Source organism: Pinus tabuliformis, chromosome 3_2 (assembly GCF_031772625.1).
Source record: "Pinus tabuliformis cultivar Carrire ecotype Pingquan chromosome 3_2, CPIR1, whole genome shotgun sequence".
Lineage (NCBI taxonomy): Eukaryota > Viridiplantae > Streptophyta > Pinopsida > Pinales > Pinaceae > Pinus > Pinus tabuliformis.
In genome coordinates this window covers 842,308,583-842,318,653 of record NC_142302.1, presented here as the reverse complement: position 1 = coordinate 842,318,653, position 10,071 = coordinate 842,308,583, and positions in this window count along the sequence as shown.

Here is a 10,071-nt window from a genome sequence, read left to right as displayed (position 1 = left end):
TGACTCAAGAAAACTTGTTGTTCATCATTCAGACCCATTAGATTAATGTGTGTGTCATCTGTTTGCTCATTCGAAGTGGATGCCTCAGTATAGTTTTCCTGGAAAGGAGGTCTTATGTCTGGATCAGAACCGGCTTTGCCAGTGTTTGGGTTTTGATTTCTCCTAAAATTTGGATTCCTGATAGGGTTATTTTGTGGAGCTTCCCATGATGACTTTCTCTCAACTGATTCTACTCTATCACCCAATCTCTTCATACCAATACCAATAAGTATTGCATCCAGTTTTTTATCAAAGGCAGAGGGTTCTTCTTTGAAGGTGGTTCTATTTTCCAATCTTGCCCTGTTTCTTTTGGCAATCAGGTTAGCCTCTACTGTGACAGCAACCTTTTGGGCTTCTTCAAGGGTTTTAGGCACCCTTTCTTTTAATTGATATGCCATACCAGGGTCAAAACCATCCGGAAATTTGTACAAGGCTAAATCAGGGGGAGGTCTTAAATTCTGTGGTATTGCATTATATACATTATTAAATCTTGCACAATACTCCAACACGGTCTCTTGAGGACCTCGTTTTATTGTGTCATATTCACCAAGTATGTGCAGGGGATCTTTCTTTTTCTCCCATCTATTAGTAAAGGCTTGATAAAGGTCATCAGGAGTTGTGATGGTATTTGCATCTAGTGATCTAAACCAAGTTCTCACATCCCCTGTGAGGCTCTGAACAAAGATTCTCATTCTCACACTGTCATCATCTATTTCATAGTTCTCAAAGTGGTCTTGCATCCTTCTGGCATGCTGAATTGCTGTGAAAGGGCCAGTGGAGTCAAGATATGAGATTTTGGATTGATAGTCCTGAGGTAGAGCTGGAGCATTGGCAGGTAACTGTAGGGGTGCATACCTATTAGCCATATTTGCAGGATTTATAGGATTAACAGGTATAACTGGGATAGCATGAATGACTGGTACAACAGGGGTTGTGGGAAAGGTGGAAACTAGAGTGTTGGCCAAGGGAATATGTGCAGTGGATGAAGGTGTGAAAGGAGGGCTTTGAGATGTGGATGGTGAACTGGGGGAATCAAGGCTAGACCGAAATAGAACCTTGATTGGAGTTGGAACAGGGTTTGGATGAGTGGTCTCAGGACTTGAATCAGCAAGAGTTTCCTGTCCCTGCTGCTTCCTAATGATCTTAGGGATTGTATTAGGATTTTCAAAAACAACTGGTGGATTAGGGTCAGGATTTGACCTTGTATATCGTGGATTCTTCTTGGGAGCTAGCTTCTGAACATCTTTTTGGTATATTTAGGATTTTTAGGACTGTTTTAAGGGACTGCTCAAGCTTTTTAGAACCACAGTCTATGGATATACCACAGTTGAAAAATAATATGCTTGTCCCCAGTGGAGTCGCCAATTATGTTAACACCCAGGTTGTTCCCTTTGACTCCCAAGGGAATACGGCCGGGGTAACCACTAACCAATCTTTGGATTACAGTTTCTAGCCAAACTGCAATCAGAGAGGGCTCTCTCTTTAAGGTTTGTCTCTATTTTGTGAAGATTTTAGGCAAGTTATGAGTTTAGGGTTTGGTTTTATATTTTGGTTGAGGGATGTCTTCTGTACCTAAAATGGAAACCTTCAGATAATTCTAGTCCATTGGGCAATGGAGTCTTTGGCTACTAGTTGTTTGAGAGGAAGATTGGGATTGATGAAACTGCAGGGCCTTTTGAATATCTCATGAAACAAATTTGATATTATAATGATGAAGTGTGTTTAACCAGTGAAAAGCAATTAAGAATTTTCCACTAAGCTTGGTTGTGAGAAAGAGATGTATTGTAAAGGAGCAGATTTGAATTCCTAAAAACAATAATCACTGTGAAAGATACAGTGTAGAGGTGCAGCAATTAAGAATTACACCTTTATAACCATAACTGAAGAAAACATTTATAATAGCATAGATTGAATTCAGGGTATTCTATGAATAAATCCTCGAATTAGTCTTTTTCTCTGCCATTAATTGTGAAATCTAGAACATGGATGAATTATGAGAAAATAACAGAAAGAACATAACGAAAGTTTAAGTAAACTTATTGAGCCATGAAAACACGTAGGAATCCTGTAGCACTCAGCAATCGCATTACAACCCCTCAGACAACACAGACTTTGGAAATTCCATCGGCCTTTGTATTAAACTCTGAAAATTTACAGCAAAAGAACTCTTGAAGAGAAATCAACAACAACCCTTGCAAACTTATGTGAGGGGGAATATATACAAACGCTCATACAAAATATCTGGAGTGTTGAGTCATTTGAGAAATGAATACGTTCACCAACTTTTCAAGATAGTAGATAAGAAAGTTATTACATCATTGAATACAAAATAAATGCTCTTTATATCTGTCAGGAGATACTTTGACATTTGGAGGCCACTGAGTCAGTCTGAACGTTCTGCTTTAATGCCGGAAATGTGCCTTTATGGCTATCGTGCTGTAGCTTTTCGGCCCTGTTACCTGTTAGCTGTCAATTTTGCTTTGTTGGCCGAATATGATCTGCTGAGTTGGCTCAGCCCTTCCCTTTTCATGCATGCTGATTTTACTAAGTTTTTCTGTGCATACCAACTTGTATTTTTTGATGAAAAAACTTAGTGAATGGCTTCTTGTCTACAAGATCATCTGTATTGCCTTAGTCCACCATTCCTGTGTGGGCAATTGATGTCTAAGAATTGCATCCAAAGTCTCATCTACCTCTTTGTATTTGTAGAAGTTTGGAGGCACTTCAAACAGATGTTTAATTTCATTCATTATAAAGAATAAATTCTCTACCCTGTTGTAGAGAGTTTGTCCTGTAGCTGGCCCTGTTTCTTCTGAGGTGCTGGGCCTTTCAGTGATCTGATTTGTGGCGAATGTGTTGACCCTCTTGGCATACTGCTCATGTGTAAGTAGCCTTCCTGCGCTGTTCAGTAAGCCAGGGAGACCTCTGTTTTGCAATGCCACATATTTGTCCATGAATCTATTGACCTCTGTCTGCATGTCCTGGGTCCTCCTTTCTAGTGTCTGCACCAGGTTTCTTAGTGTTAGGACCCTCTTTATTAACAAAATAGTCTCAGTCTTGTTGGAGATTCCCATAGTTGCTAACTGAGCACTTGTTCTATTATTAAGCACATTGATCATCCTGTTGGCAACTTCAGGCATATTGCCTAGAGAGGCCCTTGATCTCTGAATTTCCTTCTGTGCTTTTGCAATGAGCTCCAACTGCTCATGAATTGTCTCAATATATTGCCATTGATCAGTGATGGATTGGCCAATATTGGCCCACAACACTGTCTTGAGCTCAGCTATCACTTTATCAAGTGTGAGCTCCTTCTCCAGCTCTTTTATCTTATCCTTAAGGGCCTTTATTTCCCTGCCCTTTTCTGCTACAGTCTGCTTGGATTTGTCATATCTTTCATTTACCTTGGCTAAATTCTCCCTGGCCTCATTTAATTCTGTCATTTGAGCTTCCAGGGCCTGAATCTCATTTCTCATCTTTTGCATGTCCAGGCTTGGGGCCTGCTCTATTGTTGGTGGTGGTGCTGAGGTAGAAGGTGTTGCCTGTTCTGTTTGTTGAGTGAGGGGAGCAGTAGTTGGAGGAGCTTCCTCAAGGTTAATTATTTCAGGAGGAGGATGAGATGTTTGACCTCCTTCCTTTTGCTGTAATGATGCTTGCAATGCTGCCTGTGCAGCCTCTGATTCTCCCAACTTTTCTTGAGTCTGGATCAGCTGTTTGTATAAAGGCACCAGCAAAGCTGTGGCATCTTGATCATGTCTCAGTTGGGCAACTTCGTCTGTTTGAGGGTGAATAGTTGTTGGGATTTTGATCTTTTTCCTCAAAGCTGCCATGTCTGCATCCCTCAATTTCAATATTTCTTGTATGCCCTTGATGTCCTTGGGGTTATGCCCAATCTCTCTGATTATATCTTCTAAGGCTCTGATCCTGTTGTCCTTTGCTTGAGAGGATGCTCTCTCCAACTCAAGTTGGGCAGCTGTATTATTTAGGCTATTTTCTAGCCTGTAGTTATCCAATGTCTTATCTGCCAAGGAGGCATACACCATCTCACCCGTTTGCTTACGCAATTCGATTTCTTCCATTGGGTGGATGTCCTTGGCTAGGACCTCAAGATTGGTCCTCAAGTAGTCTAAAGGGGACTGTGGTTGCAATGCAGGTTGCATGAAGTGACTCATGATCATTTTGCCTTCATTAACATCGTATGCAGACATCAGTCTTTGTTGGTTAGTGGGAGCCATTTTCAACAAATGATTATATAGCTGAATTTTTATTGGCTCATTCCTCCTCTTTATGTCAATGAACTATTGTTTGATGCTCAGTTCACGTTCTCTCTGCTGGCTTGAGGAGCTGACTTCTCCTCCCACTATCCTCTCTTGTTCCTGCTGGAAGGAACTTGCTGAGGCCTCCATACTTGGTGGGCCCATGCCCAAAGATTGCCCCAAAGGCATTTCCTCTTCTGAAAGGGGATTCATTCTGTGTCTTTTCTCCCCTTGAGTCGTTGTTGTTGTGAGGGGAGTCTCTCTGTCCCTCTTTCTACTTATATCCTCCTTTTGTGGGGTTTGGAGGATTGAGGCTTTAGCTGTTGTTTCCTGCCTAGGAGGCACAACTTGTGGTGGCTGCTGCTCAGTAAAAATTGGGGCCTCAGCTGCCTTTTCTTGCTGCAGTGGCTGCTCTTTCTCTTGTTGCCCCTCTTGTGGCTGTTGTACCTGTTGCTGTTGTTGTTGTACCTCCTCATGAGGTGGCTGTTCTGGTTCCATTTCCTTTTCCTTGCCTTTGGTAGAAGTTGGCTCAGTTGCTTTGGCTGCTTGCTGATTTTCTGTGGAGATAGATGCAGCTGTTCCCACTTGAGTGCCTGGAAGAGTAAACACCTGTGAACAAAGCTCTAGGTCAGCCACCTTTTTCAGATTTCTTAGTGCTCTTTGATTTAACTCTTCTTGTGTGATAGGCTCCTCTAAGGATCCTCTCCTCCACTTTGTTTGATTTGCATACTTTTCTATATGACGAATCCTTACGTGGTCATAACTGGCCAGCCTATATTTGACCCTTCTTAGGCTTATGAAGTGATTGGGGTCATAAGGTTTCCAAAGGAAACTGGATTGCAAGCCAAGGGATTCTAACATGCTATCCGCCTCTTGCCAACCTTCCTCCCTTTTGTTGTAGATAAAGTGGCCTAATTGGTTCCTGACCTTGAGTTGTGCTTTCTTGCCTCTGCCTGAAAAGTGCAGCACATCAGCATTCCCAAATTGCCTGAAGTATTCCAGGGCAAACAATCTCATGGGCACATATTTGGGCAATCTGTCTGGGGGCAACTCACACCCATATATCCTTATAACTGTGTGGTTCTGGTAGAAGTACCAGTCCCCAATGCTGTAAGATTTAGACGATTGAAGTACCCTTTGCATCTCATCAGTTAGTCTTGGAGGAGGTGAGCTCATCATCAGAGACATAGCTGGGTGGATGAAGAGATCTATGAACTCACAGTAAGTATATGGAGAGTCAGATTTGCAGTGGAAGACAGAGGACCAATAGACCACTGAACTTGGATTGCCTTGGGCATCCACTCTTTTCACAGCAAAAGAAAACTTTTCATGTTGATAATATAGGATTAAGTGGTAGATGTAAGAGGTGTATCTGAACACCTTCTCTCTTGCCAAGTTCATCAACTGCTCATGTATCTTATCAGAGATGTAGGTGGCATAGTCATAGCAAATTGGAGACTTGCCAGGAGCGAACATGAGCATGATCACTAGCACAGTTTCATCTACAAATTCAATTGAATTATAGCCCAAAATGGGACTAATCATGTCTGCAAGATCTCTACCCAATTGGTTGAGGTATACTTGGTTAATAGGAGGATACTTCACAGAGTCAGAGCCAATGTACAGCTGATTGATTTTGGTGACCTGAGCATCTGTCAATCTAGCTCCTTGATTTATCAAATTTATTAGTGATAAAGGAACTAATTTCTTCTCAGTCTTGAAGTTCAGCATCTCTTTGATAGCTTCAGGGGTGATATAGAAAACAACTGAGCCTGAAGGGTCAAGCATAGCCCTCTGAGTAGGGTCATAGCATTCAGCACATAGGTGGATTAAATCAGGAAACTGATTGACCTAAGGGAGCTTGAAGATAGGGAGAAAAGAGTCCCATATGCCCAATACATCTGTTCCACTCTCATGTTTAGCCTTCAATTCATTTAGCAGGTGGATGTGGAACTTGGTCTTCATCAACATTTCCTCTGAAATTTGATAATCCAGGTCTGCTAGAGGTTGCCATTCCAATTCACTCTGGGGAGCGTTTAAAGGAGCAACATTCAGGGCTACCGGTGCTACTGGAGCATCCATGGCTACTTTTAGGATTCGGTTGTCTATAAACATCGGCGTTACCGTGCAGAGCAACACAAAAGAGTATTCTTTGAAAAGGAGGTGAATTACTTAGGAACGAAGGATAAATGGTCAATTGCAGCAATTGAAATACTGCTCAAAGTATGGATAGGACAAAATGCCTGCCTTTGAACTCTTTTTTCACGGTAAATTGGTGCAGTTTAGGCTACTAGTCCACGATTGCGCGAACATAATGTAAGTTTTATGAAAAATCTGGTAATATAAAGCTTGGCTGGTGAATTTCGACATTATAGTGCAAATGGGGACTAGGCACAGGGGAATTGCTGGTGAATTATGTGTTTTTCACTGTTTTTATCTATTTTTGACGATTTATGGACAAAACCAGGCGCAGGAGGGATTCATAAGGATAAATACCTGATATACTGTGAGTAATGGTCACGAATGCAGGTGGAAATGGCGCGCCAGCGGTCTCCAGGTTGAATTCAGCAGGTTGGCGTGCGGTTGGACGTGAAAAACATGCAGAGAAAAGAACAGTCGTTTTTTCCAAAAGTGCAAAAAACGCGAAATTTTGGCCAAAATATGGATTTTTGGAACATTGGCGCTTTTTTTGGATGACGTCAGCATGACGTCATCAGGTGGGGTCAAGGTCGAATGACGTCAGCATGACGTCATCGGGTGACATGGCGGCACAAGAGGGGTCCACGGGGATGGTGAGCTGGTAGACAGGTGGAGCAAATGGCGGACGGGGCGCTGACAGGGTGATGACGTTGGCGGTGACGCTAGCAGTGGGTTCCCCGAAACCGGAAATGGTTATCGGTTTTATATCACACCGCCTTCCATACGGAAGCGGAATTGTCAGAAGTACCTCCGATATGATGTGGGGGTGATGCGCAGCAAAGGCCTGACGTCACCCTCTGACAGATTTCGGAAGCTATCTTTCGGACGTCGGGGCCGGTCCGATATGTACGAGGGCCGTCGGATGAAAAGGGCCCGATCCGACGGTCGACGGATCGTTGAGCTGGCCGGACGATACGGATGCGGGCGAGGTTAAATAATATTTCTTTTGAGATTTGCGCCCGGTGGGAACCTTTGGAAATTGGCGGATTTTCATGGTTTTTTCAATGTTTTTTACAAAAATGCGCATAACGCTAAGACTTTGGGTAAATGAAAAAAGTGGGTTTTTATATGTATTTTTCAAATGAAGCGGGTTAGGGGTAAAAAGGGTTTATCGCAAGGTTTATTAGCAAATGAAGGGTTTAATGGGTTAAATGACTTCTGAAGGGGAAAGAGGGGTAAGGCTTAGGGCTCTTAAACTGACCAGATGTCAATTTAATCTCTGATAGTGAATCATATGGCTATAATGCCAAGGGGAGGGATATTTATACAATGCTTGGGGTTTATACACCATAGTGTTATAATAGTAGGGAAAGGGTAACATAGGGGATTTAGATAATAGATGTTAGGGTTTAATATGGATGAAAAAGGTGAATGAGGAGTGAAATCACTAAGTTTTGTGAAGATAACTTAGCTTAGGGAGTAGATCAAAATGAAAAGTTTTTTAGACAAGAAATGTGGCTTTTAAAGGAATAAGAACCATCATAAAACCTCAAATTCTTTCATGAACACAACTGATGAAGTGATGTTAGTAATGAAGGTGAAAAAGGGGGAAAAGGAAGTTAGTCATGCTTCTTTGCTTTGCTGCAACATGATGGAGAAGAAGACCTTCTCAATCCATTGATATTCCTTTGTGAATAGGTTAGCACACATTCAATTGTAAGGAATGACATTTCTGCAACCCCATCTGCCTACCCATCTACTTGCTTAGCATTTTTTGTTTCTTCTTGGAGGGTGCACTTAGACTTGCAGACCCTTATTTGCCTTTTCTTTTCTTTTGGCTTTTTTCTTTTGGTTTTGTATCTAAAACTACCCTTATTGCTTCCAAGGTCCCAGATTAAGCAGTTGGGAACCTTAATTTCTCTACCTAGCTACTGGTCTGCCAAGATTAGACAGTTTGGACAGACTTCTTTCTCTATTCTACAACAGAAAATTTAAACATGGCATGATCCAGATTAGGCTTTTGGACCATCCATCAAAATTGAGTCAACATAAAGCTATATACACACCTTGTCTCCTTTTGGAAATATGGGATCTTTGTATCACCAAAGCAGAGCATATTTGGAACTTTCTTTGCCAATCATGAAATATGAAACCTATTGGTATAGGTAACTAACAGAACCACCCCTCAGAGAAAGACAATTACCCTATGTTGTCCATGGAGCATATTTTACATAACATATCTCGTGCAGATTTTTTTTATTATTTGACGAGTTTTCAGGATATAATTAGGTCCTACTAACAAAACTTGATTGATTCAAAACTACATTTCGTAGCAAGTGGGGTACGTTTGCATATAGATGAATTCAATTTGGGCTTGTGAATGGATGTACAACCTTTCAGTGTGCCATGGAAATCTCCTTCCATGGACTCATCGAATAGAGCGTAGTGGTATACCTCGATGACATGTCAACCATGTTTTCCAGAAAATGGTCAGACCACATACCCCACTTGAAGAAAATATTTGAGTCATGATGGAAATATATGGTTTCCTCTAATCCCTAAAAAGGTGCATTTGTAGTGTCTGAAGGCAACCTCCTTAGGCACATCATTCCCAGAAGCAGCATCAAAGTTGATCCAGATTAGGTCTAGACCATCACACAAATCCCTCACCCAGCCAATAAGAAAGTAATGCAATCCTTCTTAGGAAAGATAAACTTCCTCCTAAAGTTCATCTCGAACTATGTGCACATAGTAAACCAATGCAAGACATGATAAAGAAGAATTCAGTCTACAGCTGGGGCAATAGGGAAAATAATGCATTCACCCATATCTAGTAGGATATAGCAGAAGTGTCTGCACTTTACAACCCAAATTTTAGCAAAGATTTCTTGCTATACACCTTCACCTCTGACAACTCGCTTGCTGCAATACTCACTTAGAAGGACAAGCTGAATGATGAACGTCCCATCTCCTTCATGAGTACAAGAATGCATGGATAGAAACTCAGCTATCTTGCCATTGACAAATAAGCATATGCAGTTATCATAGCGACTAAAACAACCCTCCAAAATTTCACCTTAGCTTTGTTTTGGAGCCTCCCTATTAACCTTTCACAACATCATGTCTTGCTTCATCATGTACACAAGTTTCAATGATTTTCTTGCAGAATCACAGCCTGTCCATCAGAGCTGTTGCATTCCCCTCACAAGTTGTTCCTCCAGACTTGGTTCGGTTGCAGGCATAGCAGCTCCCTCAAGAAATTGCGCAATTTTGGAGGGCAACCAGTCTTCCCTCCAGAAATTGCATAATTTTGTCTCATAGCCTATTGGGCTCCAAAATTGCGTAATTCTACCAGTCATGCTTCATCTAGAAAATTGTATAATTTCCCCCAGCAAGTCTACTCATCCAAGGAATTGCACAATCCTCGGTAGTACTCAGATGCTCTACCCAGAAATTCCACAAATCTCTTGGGCAGCTAGCCTAGCTCCCTTCCAGAAATGCACATTTTCTCCCAATAGTTGAGCAGCCTCTTGCATGTGCAGCTGAGTCGATTGGATCCCTCCAAGACCGAGAAAAATTGATTTTCATGCATGGGTAGCTTCTCCCAAGGTATCATGCAAAGGCATCCCTTGATTTAGGG